The 25,812-nt window shown below is 48.5% G+C and overlaps 4 long non-coding RNA genes across 6 annotated transcripts in view; 1 reads left to right on the plus strand and 3 right to left on the minus strand.

The window, feature by feature from the left end:
* The window catches only part of LOC149125994 (uncharacterized), a 36,753-nt gene extending 34,232 nt beyond the window's left edge, over nt 1–2,521 (minus strand). Inside the window, exon 1 of the long non-coding RNA XR_016235072.1 lies at nt 1,962–2,521. This is a non-coding gene — a long non-coding RNA (uncharacterized LOC149125994). The remainder of the gene's footprint in view (nt 1–1,961) is intronic.
* LOC149125993 (uncharacterized) overlaps nt 1–25,812 on the minus strand; it is a 95,854-nt gene that overhangs the window by 68,712 nt on the left and 1,330 nt on the right. The window contains exon 1 of one of the 3 annotated variants that reach the window (XR_016235076.1): nt 7,024–7,106. The exons of 1 other annotated variant lie outside the window; for it this stretch is intronic. This is a non-coding gene — a long non-coding RNA (uncharacterized LOC149125993). One more of the 3 variants, XR_016235075.1, reaches the window with a different exon arrangement.
* On the plus strand, nt 7,118–8,077 carry LOC149125995 (uncharacterized). Its single transcript, XR_016235073.1, has 3 exons — nt 7,118–7,340; nt 7,583–7,800; nt 7,906–8,077. It is a non-coding gene; the product is annotated as an uncharacterized LOC149125995 (long non-coding RNA).
* On the minus strand, nt 16,936–18,231 carry LOC138850120 (uncharacterized). The gene is made up of 3 exons (XR_016235074.1): nt 18,103–18,231; nt 17,290–17,396; nt 16,936–17,146 (listed from the first exon to the last, which is right to left on the minus strand). It is a non-coding gene; the product is annotated as an uncharacterized LOC138850120 (long non-coding RNA).

Raw genomic sequence — 25,812 nt, forward strand, 5'->3', positions numbered from 1 at the left:
ATAGGTGGCAACAAAACCTGTTACGCCACAGCACCAGCCCCAATCTTTTTCACAGGCTTTTCAAATTCCCTGGTACATATACACCCTGACTCAGTGATTAATTTAAGTACATGACATCGGTTTGGAATCTGACCGATCGGAATGTGTATGAGATCATTTTAAATTAAATATCACTGTACCATGAAAACAGTAACACATGGGACAGGCATTTGGCCTAGCGCCGTTAAAATGTCCATGTATCACATGGAACAGCCTGGCTGGCAAACAGAGCTCATTAGAAAGTTCCCTGATGACAATGACATCAAGGGCACCACATAAAATGGCCAACACAGAAATGAGTATAAATCCTCCTCCATTAGCAATTCACGAAAACCAGATGAGGTCCACATGTTATGCCCTCTTACGAGGAGGCTCTAAAAACATCAGATTGCAATGGAACTTAAAGTCCAGAATGTATTCCTTTGCCCTTCAGTGTTCAAATTCAAAGACTTTACAGTTTCAAATTTACCCCTCACAACTTCTTATCTGGTTTGGTTTTGGTAGAGGGAGTCTCCACGGTGGGAATGCTGGGAGCATAAGCTGCACCTGAAGCTGTGCCCTCCCAGAATTTCTGTGGTCAGTAAGATACCCTGTGACCTCATGCTAAAGCATGCATGAGCCACCCTTGAAAACAGTTGAAAGCGCTGCACGTTGTCAGGACAGACAAGATTATCACAGCACTGGCACGGCATCTATCAAAGTTAGAAAATCACTCCATCCCCAGTGCCTGCGGAAGCCAGCCCAGCACAGTCCCAGAATTCGGTACTCTAAACCAACCAGAGCTGACAGAGACAACAGCAAGATCCCGTGGCGACGAGATGGGGAGGCCTCTTTCCTGATCTGAGCTGTGCCAGCACACTAGAGCTTAGGCAGTTCTCTAGCGGCCATGACTTATGAACTCCAAAGGAATTGGGAAATATCTCTTGGAAAGACTTTACTTTGGAGACCATGAATTTTCCAGACTGAGTGCAATCCACCCATGCATACGGTCTCCCAGAAGGGCATTTAAGATACTGCTGCTCTGAGCAGCCTCAGAGATCTGACCTGGTGACACTGCCATTGTTAGTTTAGGAAAGTTTCATCCCATCCTGTGTATTTAAAACTTCCCAAATCTCTACTTCCCCTTTGAATCCTATATTTCTAGTATAAATAGATGAGCTTTAAGAGAAGCAGAACTGTGATTCTTCTATAGTTATAAAAAAAAAACACATGCAAAAAATTTCATTTAACTCATTAAGTAGAGGACTAGTTCCCAGAAGTCAAGGAAGCACACGTTTTATGATTAAGGAGTGTAGGTATCAATACACAAACGATGCCAAATTGGCTTCTGCACAGGGTGGGGAGGTGGGAAGACGGGGGAGGAGGGCTGCCTCCCCAGAAGGACGCATCCCCACACTGTGGGCACAAGTGGTCAGTGGTTTTCAATGTGGGCACAAGTGGTCAGTGGTTTTCAATGTGGGCACAAGTGGTCAGTGGTTTTCAACGTCCAGAGCTGTCAGACAGCTCACACACCCTCAGAGCCGGGGACACAAGGACACGGGCCAGAGCAGGTGCAACGTCAGTTCCGAGTTTCCACTGGAACACACATGTTCCCCCACGAGCACCCCACCGTGTGCTTTCGGGACCCGACCTTTCCTGTCCCAGTCCTGAGCACCTGGCCTTCTCCCCGAGGCCATGCTGAGCTCAGGTGCTGGGGAGTGATTCCTGAACCTGGGTCCAAGCCTGTGCCTCCAAGGCTCGTCCTTCCCATCCACTCCATGGCCCCGGGCGCAGAACAGGGCCTCCAGCGCTCCCAGGGTCGGACGCTCCTAACCGAGGCCCATGAAACACAGCCCCTCCACGGCTCCGCAGCTTCAAAGCTGCAAGCTCGCACTGCTGCAGAAAATCCAAGGCCTCACTTAGCCCTCGACTTGGATTCCTACCTCGCCTCTCCAGCTTCTCAGCCCTGTGAGGCCCTCGGGGTCTGCAGAGAAGCCCAGGAGGCCAGGGCAGGCCTGCGTCAAGGAACAAGGTCAAAATGGACAAAACAAGCACTGGCTCAAGGCGTTTAAAGAGGAGCTGGAGATCAGGTTAAACCACTTCAGATGCGGCTCACAGCTGAACCTTTGAACTAGGCTGCCTGCCCTTGGGTCAGGGTTGCAAGCTGACCTTCGGACTGCGTCAAACTGTCACTCAGAGGCTTCTGTTAACTCTTAGTAAATGCCTCGGGGTCCCCTAAATCACCTACAGATAGACAACACCCTGCCCCCTTCTCACAAGCCAGCCTGACTCTGGTTAGTGCCAATCACAATGCCTGACGAGCAAATGATGTAATCACTATGCCGTTCTGCGGCGTTAAGCTTTAAATGTGGTCACCATTTTGCAAAATCTCAGAGGAGCCGTTTCAAGACAGCTTAAATCTGTGTTTTCCCACACTGCAATCCTAATTAACCCCAAAGAAACGGAACTCTGTTCCTGACTAGGCTGATTTTTATCCCCGGTCAACACCTGGGAAATCCAGGTGGGGGACAGGCCATTTGAGAGGACAGTGGGCCAGGGTCAGCTCACTTGCCAGCCCCTTGTGGAAGTCTTCTGAAGCCAGTGTGGACCCCATGCCTGTGGTGGGTCTGCCTCCAAGGGAAAGAGCCTGCATCAACAGCAGACCCCAGCAGCCTCCACACTGCATGGCCTCGGGGACGCAGCCTCTGACACAGGCTTGTTCAGACTGCATAAACCACCATCCCCAAAGACTGGGGGACCCGGCTCCACTAAAGCTTCCGTCGAAGCTGTCACTGGGTACCTATATTGATTCCACTCATCTTTCTCCAGGTTTGTTGCAAAATGCCCCAAAGCCCAGCCCTGCCCTGGATTTGACTCCCCACCCCCCGCAGGGCAGGGCCAAGGGGAGTGGGTTTTTCTGTGGGTAACGCGACCCCAAGAGAACCTGGCAAGGAAGGGCTGGGTCCCTGTGGCCCAGATTCTGCCGCACTCCTCAGGGAGATGCCTCTACAGTGCAGGCCAAAGCACTAGGGCTAAGGTGCCCCTTCTCATGGAAGGAAGCCCTAGAGGAAGGTCACCACCTACCCACACAAACATGACCTCAGCATGACACCTCGATTTCACCTAACAGAGTACTTCGAAAACTCATAAAAGTGGAATTTAAAAAACTGTCTGAAATCCATGCACATCCTCAAAAAGTTCATGGAGGGGCCGGTGCTGTGGTGTAGCAGGTAAACCTGCTGCCTGCAGTGCCAGCATCCTGTATGGGCACCAAAGTCCTGGCTGCCCCACATCCTATCCAGCTCTCTGCTATGGCCTGGGAAAGCAGAAGATGGCCCAAGTGCTTGGGCCCCCACACCTGCTTGGGAGACCTGGAAGAAGCTCCTGGCTCCTGGCTTCGGACTGGCACAGCTCAGGTCATTGCAGCCATCAGGGGAGTAAGCCAGTGGGTGGAAGACCTCTCTCTCTCTCTCTCTCTCTCTTTCTCCCTTCCTCCCTCCCTCTGCCTGTCTTTCAAATAAATAAATAAAACTTTTTATGGAAAAGGCACAAAATGGAAAACTTATGCATGGATTTCAACCAAGACTGAGAAACAGTTTGTTGAGCCAGGCCACGTCGTCAGTTTTAAGGTACATCCTGATTAGAAAGCAGTTAAAGATGAAAGGGAAAAGGGAGTCTTGCAGTCGACAAAGTGTGGTAGTGACAGCTAAAATTTGTGGGTAGTCACCATGTGCCAGGCACTGCTTGAACTTTCACCTGTATTACCTCATTCAGTCCTCACAAGAGCTGTGCTAAGACCAGTATTACTAATACTATAACCCTGTTTCGAGAAGGAAATGGGATTACAGTGAGATTAGCCATTTGCCCAGGTTCAGAGGTATTAGATAGTGGAGGCAGCTAGTCTGACTCTTAAATCCCTACTTTTTTTTTTTTTTTTTTTACAGGCAGAGCGGACAGTGAGAGAGACAGACAGAGAGAAAGGTCTTCCTTTGCCGTTGGTTCACCCTCCAATAGCCGCCACACCTGGTGCGCTGCGGCCGGCACACCGCGTTGATCCGAAGGCAGGAGCCAGGTGTTTCTCCTGGTCTCCCATGGGGTGCAGGGCCCAAGCACTTGGGCCATCCTCCACTGCACTCCCGGGCCACAGCAGAGAGCTGGCCTGGAAGAGGGGCAACCAGGACAGAATCCGGCGCCCCAAGCGGGACTAGAACCCAGTGTGCCGGCGCCGCAAGGCGGAGGATTAGCCTAGTGAGCCGCGGCGCCGGCCTTAAATCCCTACTCTTACATCACTGCAGCTCGTGTGCAAAGTACAAAAATATAAAGCAGGGGCGGGGCGGGGGAGGGGAATCAGCTGACGTCCGATCACTGAGTGACATCAACTGTGACATCAACACTTTCTGTGACACTTTATTATTTACAAAATGTCAGCTTTTAGAAGAACCACATGGAGCAATCAATAAACATCACTCTAAGTCTCTGAGCTACCTTCTAGAACAATCCTACTACTTCCAACTCCAAGGTTTTAGTTGGAAGTCCCAGCCAATTTTCTTGCATGGCCCATTGGGGTTAATCCAAGCCCTCCCATGGTTTTTGACATCTCCATATGCGTTTAAAAACTCAGCCAGTAGTGCTGTTTCCTGGGTCAGGGCCAAGTGTCTCTCTGAGACGCTGGATGCTGCAACATGATCTGGTGAGTTCCTGCAGAATGAGGTCCCAGACCCCTTAGCCGCCACGTGGCAAACGGCCAGGTGTCACAAAAGCCGGACGTGGGTTTCTGAGCCGCAGCCTCAGGGGGCTCAGCCCTTCCAGGCCTTGAACCTCTTGCAAAGCTGCAGTCAATTGGATGGACCAGGCATCTGCAGGTGGGAGAATGGCCACCAGCTCAGCCCACGTGCTGCGGGACACTTGAGATGCAAGCGGGGTTGGAAACCTGTGCCACATGGACTTGGAGGCCTTGACCTCGGCCATTCACACCCCCAGCACGGCCAGGCAAATGGGTGCACAGGAGCTACGTCTTAGCTGAACACACCGCGAGCACCGCGCCAGTCATTTCCCCCTTTAAACCCACACTCAAGGACGTTCAAGGTAACTTTGGAAAGTGCAGAGAAAACTGAAATTAAAGCATCAGTTTATTCTAGCATGAAAAAAAAGCTGAAATTAAATCTTTTCCTAACACGGGTTTTCTATGAATTGAGTGAAGATTCTTGTGAATGTGATAACTCACACTCTAAGGGTGTGCTGAAACCCCTCTTTCACAACTGGGAATGGTTTGCTGTAGAATTAAGCTTGTCAGGGCCAGTGCTGTGGCACAGCAGGTAAAAGCCACCACCTGCAGTGCCGGCATTCCATATGCGTGCTAGTTCAAGTCCCGGCTGCTCCACTTCAGATCCACTTCAGATTCTGCTATGGCCTGGGAAAACAATAGAAGATGGCCCAACTCTTGGGCCCCTGTACCCACATAAGAGACTTGGAGGAAGCTGCAAGTTCCTGGCTTTGGATTGCCACAGGTCCGGCTGTTGTGGCCATCTGGGAAGTGAACCAATGGATGGGAGACCTTTCTCTCTCTCCCTCTCGCTCGCTCTCTCTCTCTGCCTCTCTGCCTTTCCAATAAATAAATACATAAATAAATAAATCTTTTTAAAAAAAGAAATAAGCTTGTGTTCTCAGGGACTTGTGGGTTTTTTGAGGAATTTTAAATGTTCAATTCCTAAGGATGATATAAAAAAGTCATCTTACCTGTTGTTAAAAGAGTATGTGCAGTGATAAACCACATCTGAGGCTGCTTGTAAGTAGAGGAACACTTTTGTTTTGTAGGTTTTTTTTTCTTTTTAAAGATATATTAGTTCATTTGAAAGTCAGAGTTAGAGAGGCACATAGAGAATCTTTTCATCTGCTGGTTTACTCCCCAGGTGGCCTCAACTGGTTGAAGCCAGGAGCTTCATCCAGGCCTTCCAGGTGGATGGCAGGGGTCCTAACACCTGGGCCATCGCCGCTGTTTTTCAGGCCATCAGCAGGGAGCTGGATTGAAAGTGGGGCAGCCAAGACTCTGTGACAAAAAAATATCTTATGTGGAGGATCCCTCTGAGACCTCAGTGGAAAGAAGGGGCCATCAAAGAAGGAGGTACTCTTTTCTGAAGGGAGGAGAGAACACCCACTTAGCTTGTGGCCGTGTCCAAATACTGATGGAGTCTATGGTCACAAAAGACTTCCATAGCCTTGGCAGCCCATGGCAAGAGCCTCGGGTGATGAATGACGTCATAAATAAGGGTGTCAATTGTTAAAGGAACACAGAAGTCACTGTGCACTTGCTCCCCATGTAGGATCTCTGTCCCTAATGAATTGTAATGAGAATCGACTGCAAATTTTCTACCCAAACTGTACTCTAAATGTTGTGTATGTGTGCGGGTGCAAACTGTTGAAGTCTATGCTTAGCATGGAGTTGGTCCTCTGTATTTAAAGCCATACTAAAAATAAACCATAATGAAGAAGGAGATGGGCGAGGGAGAGGGAAGTGGGATGGGAGCTGGGGGGGGCGGGGAGTGGCATATGGGGAAAGAACCACTATATTCCTAAAGTTTTATCTATAAAAAATGCATTCATTAAATAAAAACTAAAAAAAAAAAAAGTGCAGCAGCAGGGACACCACTGGCATTGCCGGCGCTGCAGGTCATGGTGTAACCACCGCGCGCCACAGCTCCAGCCCCAGAGTAATTTCTCAACTGAAGTCAACAGACAGTAAGCCTGCAGTCTTTACAACAAAATTTCCCTCAGAAACGTTAGCACAGCTCTCAAATTTGAGAAACATTAGTCGGGCACATTTTTCCAAGCGCAAACCTGCAGCACATGAACTGTACCTCGAGAGCAAGCCCTCCTTTGTTTCAGATTCTCGGCCACGAAATCTCCCGGGTGCTGTGACACCCGGAGCACACCGGCCACACAGCGGGCACTCACTGTTCGTGAGCAGGAGTGCAGGTCATGACAGGTAACAGTCAAGTCAGCTCTTACCCAGAAGCTGAGCAAGGGGGAGGCGCAGAAACCCCAGGAGCAGCACGGGAAGGCTGCGCAGGTGCTGCGGGTTTTGGCCAAATGAGCCTCAGCCTGGGTGGGGAGGCTGTAGCACAGCCTTGGCCCTGCAGCAGGTGCCGCACAAGCGCTGCTCATGCGGAGTCTTTGGCCCTAATGCCGGGGCTTTACCCTGAGCAACCTGGCGTGAGAGGAGCGAGGCTGACCGACATTCTGGAGGCGGGTCGTCTTCCACTGACACTGCAGATGCAGACACATGAGCAGGTTCACGTTCCACAAGCCTGTGTGGCGTCTACCAGGTGCCAGACACTGTGCAACCTCTGTCCTTCCAAACCCTCCAAAGTCCTAGGGTCAACCCAGTCAAATAAGGGCAGTCCCCTCCCATACTACCCTGGAAGCCCAATGCTGTGGGAAGAAACTCCCGCTCTCCTAGGGGTTCTGTCCACAACGTCGATATGGCCTCTTCTCTCCTGCTCCCTGAAGTGCACTATATGCTATAGCGGGACACTGGGACCCAAAGTGAATTCTTTTGCTTCTCTAGGAAAATGGAAGCCCACAACTACTGTCTGCACCAGGATCCTTGTCCCCAACTCCAGGAGTGTCTTCGTTGCTTACTCCACCTTTAATGCCAGACCCCAGAGAAACTGCCCTGCCCAGGAGAGAAGTCCTTTTAGACCAGCCCCTTCCTGCGGACTGCACCTCCATCCAAAATGCCAGATACGTGGGTTTATTCTAATGTCTTTGGTGCCCTCATAGAAGGTAAGGTTTGGGGCCTGTGCTGTGGCGCACTAGGCTAATCCTCCGCCTGCACCGGATTCTGTCCCGGTTGCCCCTCTTCCAGTCCAGCTCTCTGTTGTCGCCCAGGAGTCCAGTGCAGGATGGCCCAGGTGCTTGGGCTCCTGTACCCGCATGGGAGACCAGGAAGAAACAACTGGTTCCTGGCTTCGGATCTGCACAGCTCCAGCCGTTGCAGCCATTTGGGGAATGAACCAATGGAAGAAAGACCTTTCTCTCTCTCTCTCTCTCTGACTATCTGTAAATCTACCTGTCAAATAAATAAATAAATAAATATCTTTAAAAAAAAAAAAAAAGAAGGTAAGGGTCATCAGAGAGGAAGTTGCCTTACATGTGAGATCTCACAAACTCTATCTGAAGACCCCATTCCAGTTATTTTATTTTGTAAAACAAAGTTCTATTTGGGCAAGCACTCCACGAATACTAATGTGGCTGCTGTATTCATCTGCTCCCTGTAACTGTCACAGAATTCCAGAGACTGGGTGGCTTACAAAGACGCTGGTTTATCTCAGTGTTAGAGGCCACGTCTGCCCAGCCTCTGGTGAGGACCTCCTGGTGCATCACGATGTGGCAGAGGGCATCACGTAGCAAGACAGGAAGCCAGGCAGAGCCAGAGCCAGGCCTGATGTCTCTATAACACCTCTTGAGGGGACCACCTGGGGTTCCAAGAGAACTACATTAATCCCTTCTGAGGGCAGTACCCCCAATGACATCAGCACTTCCCACCAGGCCCCATTCTTAGCATTGCCACACTGGGGACAAAGCTTCTTCTAAAAACCTGTAGGGTACAAACCATGGCAGCTGCTTCCAGGAGTCACCAGATGGACTCAGACAAAAACAAAAAGAGAAATGAATGAGCATAGCATTAGTCATTATTCCTGGGTATATGACCACACCCTTGTACACAGCCTTTTAAAAATCACTTTTCAAAAGCATGACAGCAAGTGGTTAAATGTTGGTGATCAGGGAAATACACACCTACACAAGGTATGAAAAACAGTACTGTCCTGCTGTGACGAGGACATGTACTTGTGTCCTAGGATCATGGCTGGCTCCACAGAATACAAGCCTGACCATAATAACTTAATCAAAAAGATCAGACTCAGGCCCAGCACTGTGGCCTAGCGGGTAATGCCCCTGCCTGCAGTGCCAGCATCTCATACAGGTGCCGGTTCAGGTCCTGGCTGCTCCACTTCCAATCCAGCTCTCTGATATGCACTGGGAAAGCAGTGGAAGATGGGTCAAGTCTTTGGGCCCCTGCATGCATGTGGGAGACCAGGAAGAAGCTCCTGGCTCCTGGCTTCGTATCAGTCCAGCTTTGGCCATTGTGGCTATCTGGGAAGTGAACCAGCAGATGAAAGACCTCTCTCTCTGTGCCTCTGCACCTCTGCCCCTCTGCCCCTCTGTAACTCTGCCTTTCAAATAAATAAGTATTTTTTTAAAAAATCAGGTTCTTCTCACAGAACAAATTCATATAGAAGTAGTCCAAGTCTGGGCTGGCTATAAGACAGTCCCACTAAGAACACAATCTCCTTTTCACTTTGCCTTCCACCATCCTCATTTGTGGTTTTAGTTCTTGTGATTACAAGATAACAGTCTCATAACCATTCCCTAGGCCGAGTAAAGGGTTAAGACCACAAGGTAAAAGTCAAAAAGGTAGATGCAAGCTCAGTGCCCTGATAAAAAGAACTTTCCCTGAAGCCCCCTCCCTGAGCTCAGAGCTGACCTGCACCTGTCACTGGTCGTAAGCTGAACTGTGCTAAGTGCCCAGTCCTGGGTGCAAAGGATTTTAGGAAGTTGAGCATTTCTAACTGTGTACTGACTGCTCAGACCAAAGTGGAGTTCTGTAATTAAGGTGAAGAGACACCAATGTCCAGTGTCTACCTCTGCCTCACCAGAGGTTCAATGCAGGCTGGAGCACAAGCATCGTCCCTGAGAAAACAGGTAACCTAGGTGCTTACAAGACCAGAGCATCCCAAACCACAGCGTGACACCAACCCCCTGGGCATCTGACAGAAATTCAGTGTGGCTGATTTTCCATTGCTATAGCAGAGCATCACAGACGGGGTAATCTACAAATAAGGGTTTTCTTAGCATACAGTTCCAGAGACTCACAAGTCCAAGGGCTTGGGCCCTGCGTCTGCTAAAGGCCTCCTTGGCGCATCAACGCACGGCACGGGCATCAGCTGGTGAGCCAGAGAAGGTGGCTAGCTCAGGTCTCTCTTCCTCTTCTTACAAAGCCGCTAAGGCCACCACGAGCCCCACCCCCACCCCACCTTGACCTCAAGTAATCTTAATGACCTCCCGAAGGCCTGAACTTGCAATACCACTACATGTAAATTTGGGGGTTACACTTCCAATACACGAACACTGGAGACCCAGCAGCATATTTTGTTTTAGTAGGCCTAGAGTAAAGCTTGAGATTCAGAAATTCCACATTTCTGACAATCCAGGGTATGCTAATGCTGCCAGTCCATGGATCTGTATAGCAAGGATCAGGAGGATGCAGATGGACAGTAGGAATAAAGTGGTTCTTGATGCAGGAGTGGGAGAAAACAGCACTCCTATATTAGCATCTATTTCATATAGCATTAAATTTTAAATAGGGATAGTGAAATCGTATTAAATAGACATTTAAAGATTGCATCTACTTCAGTTAAAGATCATATTCTCAAGTCCCCTTAAACCTTTTTAAAATTAATCTCAACAGAAAATTAGAACAACCCTTTATTTGAAGTCGCTTTCTCTCTGGGCATATTGACTAATTGCAGAATCCTGCCCTATGTCCTAACACTAGAATTACTCCTAGATGCCATGGCTGCCTCCGGGGGCCACTGTCTGGGTCACACCCAATGGGACAAGTCACTTATCAGGGGTAGCAAAAAAGAGAATAAGAAATGTGGTTTTCAAGTCAGACAAATCTGAATTGTAATTCCAACTCTATTATCTTCTTCTGCATAACAAATTACTCTCAAATCCAGTGGCTTAACTCTCAATTTTTATTCATGATTTCTTATGGTCTCAATAGCTCAGGAACCATGTAACTTCACAGGGTAGTCTGGTTTTGGGGTCCATCATGAGTTGTCAGATGTCGCCTGGAGCTGATGTCATCTAAAATCTTCACTGGGGTGGAGAAGCCACTTTAAGGTGGCTCACTGGGTCAGTGTTGGCTCTTTGAGGGAGAACTTGGTTCCTCTTCATACAGGCCCTTCTACCAGGTTGCTCGAGTCTCCTGCCTGCTGGCTTCACCAAGAGCGAGCAATCAAAAAAGTAAGGTTGGAGTTGCGATGTCTCTGAGGACATACCATCATGTCTACTGTATTTCACAGGACACATGTGCCAGGCTGATTTCACCCTGGGAGATCTCTACACAGGCAGGGAGATCAGGGGTAGAGGCCCTTGAGGGCCTCCATGATCCTGGCTGCGACAGTCCAGTTCTGCCACTTACTTTGGTAAAGTCCTGGAAGCCCACTGAGCAGGAGTATCCTCGTCTATAAAAGGGGAATCAATGAAAGTGTCCACCTCACTTTTGTCTTGTTGGGTGTTTGAAGATTATACATGTTGAGTGCTTTCTTTCCACTTAGTAATGACTCAGTGTCCATTAACCATAATCATACCAAATCTAGCACCAACATGGTGAGATGATAATTAACAGGCTGCCCGCACTCAAACCACTTCTCCATCGGACCAGCTCGCACCGAAGTCCACACTGCCCAGGAAGCAAAGCGGCAGAGGCTCAAGCTGCTTGTTCCTTCACAACCGCTGCTTCACAGACTCACAGAATGTTACCGCTGCCCCTTCCCCAGCCTACAGATCAACTCTGTGCACTGAACAGCTTTCAACCCCATCTTCCACATGTTAGGCTCTTGTCTGTGCTCCCTTCTGCCTGGGACCCTGCACCTGACCTCAACCCAGCCTCTTAATAAATATACCGGTTGTTTTCCTGAGAACTGTCCTCTCTTTGCCTTTTCTTTCTTTCCACTGTACATATACTTATCCTTCATTTATTTTTTGTCCTTTTTACTTTCACTCATTCAACAAATAGTCACTGAGTGTCATCCACATGCCAGGAAAACTTAGGTTGAAAAGCCAAAGTCCCTGGCCTCCTGGATGCTATCATGTAGGGAGATAATAAGCACTCTGACTGCAAATAAATATTGGTTGGGGAAGTGTTTAGCTGGGGAAAGAAAATATTGTGAAGGCACACTGCTATTTTTACTTAAAAATTTTAAACAAATTTTAAGTACTTATCGATTTAACTCCCCAGAGACTGAATATCTCAGGGTCAAAATTAGGTTACTATGGGACTGGTATTTTGGCGCAGTGGGTTAAGCCAGTGTTTGCGCTAGCTGCATCCCATTTTGAATATTGGATCAAATTCCATCTACTGTGCCCTTGATCTGGCTTCCTGATAATGCTCCTGGTTTGCTAATGTTCTTGGATCCCTTGCTACTAACGCTGGAGACCTGGATGGAATTCCTGGTTTATGGCTTCAGTCTGGCCAATATCTGGTTGTTATGGCCATCTGCCGAGTGAACTAGCAGGTAGAAGATCTCTCTATATGTATCATTCTGCCTTTCAAGCAAATAAATCTTTTGTCCTTTTAAAAAAATAATTAAGTCATTTACTTTTACATAGTGCTTAACAATGTGTATGATGCTAAGGAGATGTTTATTAATATTTGTTGACTAAAAGAACAAACAAATGCATGAACGAATGACTGACTATTAGATTCCAATACAAACCTCAGCTGAGAAAACTGAGGCCCAGAGAGGTTTGCTTTTCCCAAGATGAAACGGACCGCAAGGAAAGCTGTCTTGACTCCCACACTGCTTGCTGTGGGACAATGCTGTTTTGACTGTGTCACATTATGCATGCCTAAAACATCTTTGTTTGAAGAATGACCCATCTGTTCCTCTTTCAGTGTGGACTTGGCTACTTGAATGGAATTCTGAGAGCCTGTTTTTCTAGTTTTTGCTTAATCTTCACAGAAACCATTACTGTTGACTCTGGAACACAAGGGGCTTCATCCAAGTGCCCCAGTACATCTGCTCACCTGCAGCTGCTGGGTCACAACTCACGGGACTCACAATTTGCAGCTGACCAAGGACCAGCAAAGAGTCCCCATGGATATCCCTTAGGGTTCTTTTAGAGGAAAAACAACCGTGGGACAACAGTTCTCAATTTTTTGGCTGAAGGCAACATTTCCCTTTTGAAAACTACTGAATTACACAAAGAGCTTTTGTTAATGTGGATTATATACATTGATATTCCCTATAGTAGATATTAAAACCATGTATCTAAAATTTATGAATTTATTTTTAAATAATTCATTATGTGTTCTCTTTTACTGAAAAATAACTATTTTCCAAAGTAAAAAATAGATACCATCAAAGCTGACATTATTTTACATTCTTGAGGATTTCCTTCCTGTTTTCAAATTTATTCTAGAAGTAGAGAAAGACAAAGAGTTCCCATCCTCTGGTTCACTCCATGAACACCCCTAGCAGCCAGGACTGGGCCAAGCTGAAGCCAGGAACTCAATCCAGGTCAGGCAGGGACCCGGCCACTTGAGCCGCCACATGCAGCTGCCCAGGGTCTGCACTGTTGGAAGCTGGAACAGGAAAGTCAACCACAGCACCTGGATATGGTATCCTAATGGCCAGGCCAAATGGCCACCCCAAGAACTTCTTTAATTTCAACTTAGTGGGAGAGAGCTGGGTCTTCCTGTCTGCTTTTGCATTTGGTTTGTTACAATACCACTGGTCTCTTTGCCTCCGGAAAATTCCACTGCCCACTCATGAGAGAATGGCTAATTAACAAGTCAAATAGGGGGCGGGCGCAGTGGTACACTAAGTTAATCCTCTGCCTGTGGCACCGGCATCCCATATGGCTGCCGGTTCTAGTCCCGGTTGCTCCTCTTCCAGTCCAGCTCTCTGTGGTGGCCCAGGAGGGCAGTGGAGGATGGCCCAAGTGCCTGGGCCCTGCACCCAATGGGAGACTGGGAGGAAGCACCTGGCTCCTGGCTTTGGATCAGTGCAGCACCGGCCGTAGCAGCCATTTGGGCGGTGAACCAACGGAAGGAAGACCTTTTTCTCTTTCTCTCACTGTATATATCTCTACCTATCAAATAAAAAAAATTTTAAAAAAATAAATTCTGCATGGTTCCTATTAAAAAAAGAGAAAAAAATTTTTAAAACTTCAAGTGAAAATAAATGTGTGCCTTAAATCAGAGGGAGAGAACAAGGAAAGAGATCCATCAACGACCTGAATGAAAGATCTCGGTGAGTGAGATCCCAGCAGAAAGAACAGGCCACCAAAGAAGGAAGCACCTTTCTCTGAAGGGAGGAAGGAACCTCCACTGTGATACGGCCTTGACTAAATAAGTTCAGAGTTGGTGAATTCAGGAGGCTTCCATAGCCTTGACAGCTCATGACAAGAGTCTCGGGTGATTACTGATGTCATAAATAAGAGTGTCAATTGTTAAATCAACAACAGGAGTCACTGTGCACCTGCTCCCCACGTAGGATCTCTGTCCTTAATGTGTTGTACTATGAGAATTAACAGTAAAACTACTAGTTGAACTCTATATCTTGTGTGGTTGTGTGGGTGCAGTCTGTTGAAATCTTTACTTACTACACTATACTTACTAAACTATACTAAGTTGAACACCTGCATATAAAGATAACTGAAAATGAATCTTGATGAAGAGTGGGATGGGAGAGGGAGTGGGATATGGGATGGTTGTGTGTGGGAGGGAGGTTATGGGGGAAAAAGTCACAACAATCCAAAAGTTATACTTTATAAATTTATATTTATTAAATAAAAAAAGATACTAAGTTACCACTGGAAAAAAAAAAAAAAGAGAGACCCATCATAGACACGCGCCCACTCCACGGTTGCTGCACCAACAGCATGTGTTCATGGCAGCTGGTGGAATTTTCCTGTCCTCTAGTGTCACCATAACCACAGGTCCCCTAAACTCATCCATGTCCAGTTCCTCAAACCTAGTAAGATATTTGCTTTTTGCCATGAAATTAAAGGAATAAATACGGCTTTTTTCCCCTGGAAGAAGCTAAAAATATCATTGAAACTTATAAAACACTTTAGGGTAGCTGCTTTTTGCCGAAGCACAGTGATGGCAATGAAATTCACTGTTTCGTTCATTTATCAACAAGTCCTAACGTCGTATGCTAAGTCCTGGAAACATCAGTATGTTGACCTTTAGAGGTTTTCCCATTTCTACCACTGAAACCATCGTCCACTTCCTGTTCAAGCTGGAATGAGACACTCTAGATTTCCTCTCTCTCTTTATATAGCTCTATGCTCCTCTTAAACTAGGGCCAGACTCCGAAATTCACCCCACGCTGGCTGAGCCCTTTCATTCTCTTTCACCTGCACTTTTAGCCGGCTGGTATCATCCTATCCTCCTGCCTGCACTCCTGCAGTGGTTCCTCACCGTTCTAACACTTCATTCATTCATGTCTGCCTTCATTCACCCTCTCCTTAGGAGTACCTGCTAAAGACAGGAACTTTAACACTCTGACGACAGAGCAAGGGAACAAAACAAACTCCCTGCCTTTATGGAACTTTGATTTTACATCTCTGGAGGAGACAGACATAAAATCAATCACACAAATGCATGTGGGTATATCAAACAGATGAGTGGGTCTATGAGTCAGGGGTTCAAGGGAGATGTGAGGACACTCATCCTATTTCAGTCTTCTGGAACTCTCAGAAACATCTCACTCACTCAGCTGGCCCCAGGACCTTTGCTGTGCCCTCTACCTGAGACCTTCTCCTTTTCTGTTAAAAGACCTGGCACCTTCTTTCACCCTGATCACCCAATCTTTTTTTTTTTTTTTTTTTTTTTGACAGAGTGGACAGTGAGAGAGAGAGACAGAGATAAAGGTCTTCCTTTTGCCATTGGTTCACCCTGCAATGGCCGCTGTGGCAGGCACACCGCGCTGATCTGAAGCCAGGAGCCAGGTGGTTCTCCTGGTCTCCCATGGGGTGCAGGGCCCAAGCACTTGGGCCATCCTCCACTGCACTCCCTGGCCACAGCAGAGAGCTGGCCTGGAAGAGGGGCAACCGGGACAGAATCCGGCGCCCCGACCAGGACTAGAAACCAGTGTGCCGGCGCCGCAAGGTGGAGGATTAGCCTAGTGAGCCGCGGTGGTGGCCGATCACCCAATCTTATAAATTCCGATTATCAGCAACAGCTGTCATTTCCCTTCTTTGTACATACCACAACTTACAAAGGACTCATCCATTTTTTATTCTCCCAATAACTGTAAACTCCATCGTTGTTTTGTTGAGCACTGAATATTCAGTCCCTTCACACAGAGGACGTATCAGTCAGGATTTTACCAGAGAACACAACCAGCAGGAGGTTCTACGGATGTAAGAAAGACATTTTATGCATCTACGGAGAATGAAAGTGGTGGTGGGGGATTTTGGCAAGAAGTCGACTTATAGGATTGTGTGGGCTGCATATATAAATCTGAAATACATCAGCTAGACCAGGAAACTGGAAACTCTCAAACGGGAGATTTACGTCCACAGGCAGAATTTCATCTTCCTCAAGTTACTCTCGCTTTTACTCTAACGGTCTTTCAACTGGCTGGATGAGCCTCATGGATTACAGAGGACAATTCCCTTGATTTAAGGTCAAGTGCTTATAGATGTTAAATACATCTACAAAACACATGCACAGGCCACACTGTGGCACAGTTGGGTTTGCCACCGCCTGCAGTGCCAGCATCCCATATGGGCACCAGTTTGAGTCCAGGCTGCTCCACTTCCAGTCAAACTCTCTGTTATGGCCTGGGAAAGCAGTAAAAGCTGGTCCAAGTCTTTGGGCCCCTGCATCCATGTGGGAGACCTGGAGGAAGCTCCAGGTGCTGGCTTTGGATTGGTACAGCTCTGTCTGTTGTGGCCATCTGGGGAGTGAACCAGCGGTGGAAGACATCTCTCTCTCTGCTTCTGCCTCTCTGTATCTCTGCCTTTCAAATAAGAAAATAAATCTTAACACACACACACACACACACACACACACACAAACAAGTAGATTTGTAGATATGGAGTAGCTGGGTACTACAGCCCGGCCAAGTTGATCCATGAAACAAAACATAAGAACATGCAGTGAAGATTTGTTGGATGAATGCATGAATGAATGAATGAATGAATGAAGTGTCCCTGCTTTCAGGGAGAAGACGGCCCAGCAGATCAACGACCATACAAACAGTCTATTACCAACGAGCGAGACAACTATGATACCTTCAGGGATGTATTCAATGTCTTCGATACCCTGAACAGGGACAAAGAAAAGTCACATATATTCAAGCTGCAATGCAATGCTAGTTCTTATTTAGTTACCCACGAAATTCGCAAAGATCCCCCCACCCCCCCATCATTGGAACCTGGGCTTCATTTATCGCTGGAATCACCTACAGACTTCCAACTTGCTCGGAAAACACGTCCCAGGACGTCTTGGGTTGACAGTGCTTCCTGGTTTGGTCCGCACGACCGACCAGTGTGCAAGGCACTTCTTCCTTAGCCTGTGGTCAAGCCAAAGACAGATCCTGGAGTCAGGTCCACTGAGGGTCGGCCGCGGTCGGCCCCTTCCTGCAGACAAGCACCGGTGAGGGCACCACGCCCCCACCTTGGCGGTGCTGTCACCACATGAAAACAAGGGCGAGCTCCTTCTCAAGACCCGTCGGGTCCCACGTAAAAGCCACGAAGGAATACAACTGTAGGCTCCATCAGGCAGCCCTGCGCGGTATGGTTAACTGTGCCTAGCTCCCTTAAAGACGACAGCAATACACGCTCCATCCACGCCGTGTAACAGGCAAGAGAAGCTTACTTATGAAAAACAAAATAACGGTATGGAGTCTCTCCCTCCCCCCTCCCCTCGCGTGTTCTCCGCGGCTGTATCTGCGGCGTTTTCACAGGAGGGTGTGGACGCGCGGCTTCTACACATGGGCGGGTAGAGACCGTACCCGGGCTCCTGGGGGCTTCCAAGCCCGCGTCCGCACGGCGGCTCCCTCGTGTCGGCCGCGGCCTGGTGCTCGCTCCGGGGACGTCGCCGGTCCGCTCGGTGCATCCGGGCTGGAAGTCCCGGGAACCCTGCCTCCACAGCCGCGCTGGGACCATAAAGCCACGCCGCTCGCTGACGGGAATTCCAGAGACAACACCACGTGGGAGCTGCCTGACTCCCCCGCGCCACCCACCCGAGGCCCTTCCACCCCTCTCCAGGCCACTCACCTCTGGTCCCTCCATGACGGGCAGCAGCCACCAGAGCGGCCACAGCCCGCCCAGAAAACGTCGCCTCCCACAGTCCTCCCTGAGAGTGAGGCGGAGGAGCAGGACTTTCCCAGAATCCCTTGGTAAAGAGTCCTCGCACCTCATTGGCTAAGATGGGGTCACGTGCACATTGCCAGGCCAATCATTGGCCACGGGGCTGCCCTGTCCCCTAGACACACGCCCGCCATCGGAGGCGCCTTTCTGACGGCTCCGCCTGGTCCAGCAGCCCGGCTGGCCTGGGGGTCAGACCAGGTCCTCACCCAGCACCGCGGGGCGATTAGAAAAGCCCAGGAGAGAGTCCTGTGAGTGGGGTTGAAAACGTCAGAGAGGTACTTTTGCCCTATAATGGTTTAAAATGTTTACAATTTAAATTTCATTGCTTTTTAAACTTCCTGGTATATAAACTTTGAGTCCAGCTTAAGTGACATCTCTGTCACCTCAGAACCACAGCTTTTCTTCTGTAAGACCTCTTGCTGGGGCCAGTGCTGTGGCGTAGTGGGTAAAGCCACCATCTGCAGTGCCGGCATCCCATATGGGCACCAATCCAAGTCCTGGCTGCTCCACTCCCGATCCGGCTCTCTGGTATGGCCTGGGAAAGCAGTGGAAGATGGCCCAAGTGCTCGGTCCCTGCACCCACGTGGGAGACCCAGAAGAAGCTCCTGGCTCCTGGCTTTGGATCGGCGCAGCTCTGACCATTGTGGCCAATTGGGGATGGAAGATTTTCTCACCACCAAACCCCCCGCCTCTCCTTCTCTGTGTGTGTGTAACTCTGACTCTCAAATAAATAGATCTTTTTTTAAAAAAAGAGAACACTTGGATGTGTAAGGATTACATAATTTCTGAACACATATTTTCTTAATATTTATGCATTAAACTAAAGCACACAGTGTTAAACTCTTGTCACCTATATTGAACTGTGCATTAAAATGTAGTGTGAAAGCTATCTATTTGATGCTTTACTTCATCGGGGATTTAAGTTTCAATACATCAGAACAGTTGAGCGACTGGCAAGAGCAGTGAGTAAATGCGGAGGAGATGAGGATGAACTGTTAGAAAAAAAGTCCAGTAGATCATAAGACTGAAACAGAACACTCCTTGAAGAAGCTGAACAGGAGCTTTCCTGAAGCCAGAGAAACCAGCAGAAAGGATGTGCTGGAACTCACCCAGCACCGGGACCAGCCTCGGACACCACACGTGCAACGCACAGACAGCAGGCTCATCTGTGAGCACTGAAGACCGGCAGGCAGTTCTCGCTAACACGCCTCTCGTTCCGAACCACAGCCCACGTGGTCGAGCTCCCCATCCTGCTGAAGCTTTCCTGTGAATATTCAGAGCTCAGTGTCTGGCCACCAGGATTAGGGGCTCGGCTTGACTGAAGACGCTCATACTTATCTAAAATGCGTTCTTTATAGGTCATTTGTGTTACTGCTTCATGAATCTGGCCACTTGACTGGCCTGATAATTTAGCTAGGGAAACCATGCTGTGTTATAATGAAGTCTATGAACAATTTCTATAAAATATACTAATATGAACTGCAGGTCCTTTTTTTTATTTTTACCAGTTCCATCCTGAAATTTTCCTTGGTTTCTTTTGTTTTCAGTTCCATCTCGGTGATGCACATGGTTGCTTTCCATCTTGGTTCCGCAGCTTTGCCCACAAGCTCTTTAGGACCTGGAAGGGTTTGCAGGCCCCAGGCACAGTAATAAAACTCAAGTTCACTCTGAGCTGTTGCCAACAGCTTGGAGTGCAGGGCGCAGTGGGCTGCAGACTCCCACCCCAGCCACTCTTTGTCTGGAAGTCCTCAGATGGGGTACCAGGAATACCCTCTTTTCTGCACCAACCTCAGTCTTAATGCCTCTGAGCCTCTCACTTCCCAAGAGGCTCTGGGATACCCTGCGGGGAAGCCAAGCCCAGGAGACCCGTTGGCTCAGCAACGCCTGTGGGCCCCTGGCCCCTGCAGTGGGAAAAGCCCTTTACCTGGGCACACGTTCCTCAGAGTAGAGCGGGCTCTCCCAGGCTGAGGGGGAGGGGCGCAGAAGGCAACAAGGGACGACTCAGTGACTTCTGACGTCCTGTGCATCAGGTTTTGTCTATGGCCTCATCTCGCAACCTTGATATCCTGTGCCTACATTATGTTAATTTTTAGATAGTTCCAAATATTTTTATTACCACTTGAACCCAAGATTGCTTCAAAGAATTTTTGTTTTGACATTCAAGTCGACTATTGCTTTGTTTACCAACTTCTATCTTACTATGGTCAGAGAATTTGAGATTCTTCTCTTCAGTCTTACTACAGAGTCAGTTTTTATCAGTGGCCCACACATATTTAAAAAGAATGCAAGGGCCTGCAATGCCAGCATCCCATATGGACAGTGGTTGGAGTCCTGGATCCTTCACTTTTGATCCAGATCCCTGCTAGTGTACCTGGGAAAGTCCTTGGGCCCCTGCACCCATGTGGGGGACGCTGATGCAGCTCCTGGGTCCTGGCTCTGGCCTGGCCCAGCCCCTACCATTAGGGCCACTTGGGGAGTGAGCCAGAGGATGGAATAACTTTCTCTCTGCATCTCTCCCTCTCTTTCTCTCTGTAACTCTACCTTTCAAATAAATATAAATCTTTAAATAAAAATTTAAAAATGCATATTCCCTATACTCAATTATAACTGGCTTATTTAATATTTAATACCTTCACTAATTTTTTTTGTCTAAGAGAAGAACATTAAAATTTCCTATTGACACTTAGGACTTTTCAAATTTTCCATTTGCTACCAAATTTTCCTTTATTTTGAAGCTACGTTGTTTTGTTATTTTGGTGTACTTTATCATTCATCAATATAAAATAGCTCTTTGTCTTACTGAGAGTTTGGCTCTGGATAACTCATATTAAATAGCTCGCTTATCTGATTAGTATTTCCTCATGAGTCTTTTCCTTTCTCTCTTCAACCACTCTTACAAAATGGCCAGTAGCTAGGATTTCTCCCACCCAGCGTCTCTTTTACTGGGGAAATGTAACCAGTGCACTGAATGGTCAGTTTTGAATGGCTCTTCTCATCTCTTAGGTTTTCCTTTATCACATCTTCTTGTTTTTGTCCTCTTTGGTTTGTTGCATTGATTAAATTTTCTTGCTCCATTCTTTTCTAGCGGTCACTTGGAAGTTACCAATCTGATGTCTCTGGTTTTTCTTGGCTACCCTGAAATTCGTAATACACTTTTAAAATTCTGCTTACCTCTGTGTGTAGATACAATCTGGATTTTTGTCTATTTCCCAAACAAAGCAAAAACTTAGCATGTTTTCCAGTTTCTTCCGAATCCCTCAGAGGTATCTTTTTCTGTAATTGCAGTTCCTTACAAGTTTCCGTACGTTACATAAGAGTTAATATTTAGACATAACTTCATGCTGTAACTATTTCTTGGCTCACTGCTAACTCTTTAAATACTTTCCCTCTTTAGGTTCATTTTCTGTTTTACTAGATATGCTTTTGAGAGATTTTAAATCTGTGAACTTTTGAATTCTTTCCAAAAAAAAGTCTCAATTTTACTCACATATTCAAAATACAGATCTCATTTGCACAAAATGTCAGACCCAAAAATGGCGCCCCTGCAGAATGTCAAAGCTATTATCCCCCCGGTCATCTCCCATTCTGAGCTATGAGGAGATATCTGAAGAGGCTCTGACCTGTTTCTTTGTAGGTGCCATGATTTTTTCTTGCTGATGCCTTGAAGATTCTGTTTATCCTCGGGACACTGAGACCAGCTGGATGTGTGGGATGTACGCTTTCCAATCATCTTCCCAGCATCCTCTGATGGGAGCCCCTGCCTTGCTGCAGGGATGGGAAATCTGTCTTCCTTCCCCGAATCTGCTGCTCCCCACCCCTTCTTTCTCCTCTTACTTCTCTCCCAGTGTCTTTGACCTCTCTCCCCCTCCTCCCTTCCTCTGAGGTAGACAGCAGAACTCCCAGATCGATCATGCTGGATTATGGGAAAATTCTCCATTTAGATGTTACACTTAACGTTTAATACTCAAATTTGTCTATTTTTTGCAGCATGCTTGTTTACTGAGTTTTTAAAATTTCTGTGATCAAAGATATAGACAAAAAAATAAGTGCATCGATTTCTCCTGACTGCCTGTCAGACCCATCACGTGGGCATCCAGTAGCTGTCTGTGAGACAGGTATCCCTTGTCCCCCTACAGGCCAGCAGCTGTGTGGAGCACTGCTCTGCCCGCGGCCCTCAGTGTGCACCTGGGGCGTCACCAGAGCCGGTGCTCACCACTCTGGGTGAGCAAGAACGTGGGGAGAGGCTGCCCTGCTCTGCTGCCCGGCGCAGGACTCCGCAGCTAGCATCTGTTCAGGGGGATTATAGGCTCCAGAATCACAGTCATCTTACACAGCAGAAACTACAGGTTTCACAGTAGTTTCCAGGTTCATGGCTACTTATAATAAATTATCCTAGAAAACTTAGCATACAAGAAAACACACTCACAAGTATTGTCAGTGGTATTATATTCGATGTTGGCTAAGAGACCTGTGAAAATTTCTTAAAGCCCCTTTAAAAATAAGCGAACAAATAATGAGACTCTGTTATAGCGTAAGAAGGACTTTCTGTGACCAAGAAGGATGACTTTTAAGTGAAATCATTCAGCAGAAAAAATGGAAAGAGAGGAAGCAGCCGTTGAGAATGAAATTAATGGTGTGCTGATCAAGGACAGACTTTTAAAAAGAACAAAAGCCCTTGGGAAGGACTGAAGTCACCCCCTTGGAAAACTTCACTGCGTTTCAGGCAGGACCAGAGAGATGATGGCACATTTACGCTACATCTGTCCAGGTGAGTTTTCTGAGCCGCAAAGAAAGACGGTACCGTTTCCAGACAAAAGAGAAGAGCCAGACTGGCACCAGACTCTGCCACTGCGTAAGGGGGGCGGAAGAAGGTGGAATGCACGGACAGGGGCTGGGAGGAAGGCACGCAGACTGAGAAGCCTGCTCCAGAGGAGGTGAGAACTGTCACTCCCCCATTCGCGGAGGAACGACACTAAACCCTGCGCTGTTCTTTTGTCTGCTCTGCTCTTTCCCGGGTTAGCTGCCGGTCCCTCACTCATGGAGGAACGACACCGTCCCGGGTTAGCTGCCGGCCCCTCCACCTCCGTGGAGGGGTGGCACCCCCCACCACTTTCCCCGCTTCCACGGAGGAGCAGCACACCGCTGGCCGGCTCTCTCAGGGGCTGCTTAGATGTTCCTCAGGTGTTCCTTAGATGTTCCCGGTGCATGTTGTCTCTTTCCTCCTTTATAGTCCTCTTCCACCAATCCCAACTCTGCTGCCCACACGCCGAGCACACTGCTCTCCTCCAATCAGGAGCAGGATCAGCTTCTGCAATTTATTGGTCAAACTGGAGGCAGCTGAGTAGAAGTTGTTTGGTCTCTCTCTCAGCGCCATATTGTGGCAGAGCAGATGCATAGAATAAGTCTTAATTCCAGTAACTTAGTCTAGTCTCAGTTGCTCCCCACAGTTCCCCCTTTCTTTTTATTCTTTAAGGCACTGATGCGTGCCTGTGTTCGGTGCCCTGCAGTGCATGCTTTGCTCTAGCTGCCTGCAGGTGCTTACTGCCTTACTAATCAGGCAGACCGAATCCGAGCCCTCTCATTGCCGTGTTGTGGGGAGACTTATTGATGTTGATACGTGCCTATCTTCGGTGACCTGCGGGGCATACTCTGCTAGAGCTGCCTGCAGGTGCTTATCGTCTTACTAATCAGGCAGACCGAATCCGAGCCCTCCATTGCCGTGTTGTGGGGAGACTTATTGGTGTTGATAATGTGCCTAACTTCGGTGACCTGCGGCGCATACGCTGCTAGCCGCCCACAGGTGCTTACCGCCTTACTAGTCAGGCAGACCGAATCCGAGCCTTCTCATTGCCATGTTGTGGGGAGGCCTTATTTTTCTCTATGTCTCTATCTCCGGGCATTCCTATTTCTCTTATTTTACTTCTATACTTCTGTTTCTCTTATCCCTGCAGGTTCCCGGCGCCCCACACCACAGCGGCTTCCCGGCTCTGCGCGGCTTCAGACCGCGCTTCTCTCATCTGTGCGGCTTCCCGGCTTCAAGTGCGCTCCGCGGTCTCCGCGCCTTTCATGCCCACCCCACGGCCTCCGCACTAGCCCCGCGCTTCCTATCTACTCGCGCCCCATGCACTCTCTCCGCTTGTGCCCCGCGCGCTCTCTCTGCGCTCGGCAGCTTCCGCGAATCACGGCCTAGCTCACGTTTCCGCTACCGGTTTAGTTTTCAGTCTAAGTTTCCCGGGCTAACCTGACGAATTCCAACCTAGCTTACGTCTCCGCTTCTGGTTTGGCTTCCTGTCTTTTGCTCCCCGGGCTAATCTGATGAACACCAACCTAGCTTACGTCTCCGCTTTTGGTTTAATTGTTCGCCTTTTGCTCCCCGGGCTGACTTGACGAATCCCAACCTAGCTTACGTCTCCACTTCGGCCTACCCCCGCGGCTTCATTTTCCCTAGCTTATATTTTTCTCTACCCGGTACATTCCCTAGCTTTCTTCCAGCAATATTTATCTCTCATTTCTCCTAGCTTCTCCCCACAGTCCATATCCGAGTCTGTTTCTTCTAGCTTTCACTTTCGCTTTCAACCTTAGATTTCTCCTAGCTTCTCCCCGTAGTCCGTACCCGAGCCTATGCCTAGGCTTTCGCTAGCTTCTTCCGGCACTTTTTCCGTCCGGCTTTTCCCTAGGCTCTTCCCTAGTCTCTCCAGTATTTTCCCACTTTTTCCCTCCTAGGTTTCATATCCGAGTCACAGCACCATTATGTCGCTCCCCCTCTCGTGGAGGAACGACACTGGACCCTGTGCTGTTCTTTCTGCTTGGCTCTTCCCGGGTTAGCTGCCGCTCCTCCGCGGAAGCGGGGAAAGCAGCGGGGGGTGCCGCCCCTCCACGGAGGTGGAGGGGCCGGCAGCTAACCCAGTACAGCGTTCCTCCATGAGTGAGGGACCGGCAGCTAACCCGGGAAGAGCCAAGCAGAAAGAACAGCGCAGGGTCCAGTGTCGTTCCTCCGTGAGAGAGGGAGTGACAGAGAACTGCGGACGGTAGGCAAGGAGGTCGACAATCTGCCCCCACCCAGCCCGGCTGAGGCATGCTGAGAAAGGCTTTATGCCACAAAGGGAAACTTAAGAGAAGGGATGAGAACCACAGACAAGAATCCTTGCGAGACACAGCTGATGCAATGAATACTGCTAGAAAGATTAGGAGTTCAAACTGAAGTGTCAAGTAAACAGCCTTAACATTACAGACCTATGTGGCAAGAGAAAAATCGGGTAATAATTTAGAAGAGAAAGTGCCAAAGGCCCTCAGCAAACACTGGGAGAGGCGGAGGGAAGGTAAATGGGGGCATTCCACAGATCCCATAGCCAGAGGGGGGCGGCAGCAGGGCCATCGGACCCCTTGCTGTGCTTTTTTTTTTTTTTTTTTTGACAGGCAGAGTGGACAGTGAGAGAGAGAGACAGAGAGAAAGGTCTTCCTTTGCCATTGGTTCACCCTCCAATGGCCGCCACGGCTGGCGCGCTGTGGCCGGCGCACTGCGCTGATCCGAAGGCAGGAGCCAGGTGCTTCTCCTGGTCTCCCATGGGCTGCAGGGCCCAAGCACTTGGGCCATCCTCCACTGCCTTCCCCAGGCCA

This window comes from Oryctolagus cuniculus, chromosome 6 (genome assembly GCF_051225735.1).
Source record: "Oryctolagus cuniculus isolate XC-2025 breed Fujian yellow rabbit chromosome 6, ASM5122573v1, whole genome shotgun sequence".
NCBI classification, from domain to species: domain Eukaryota; kingdom Metazoa; phylum Chordata; class Mammalia; order Lagomorpha; family Leporidae; genus Oryctolagus; species Oryctolagus cuniculus.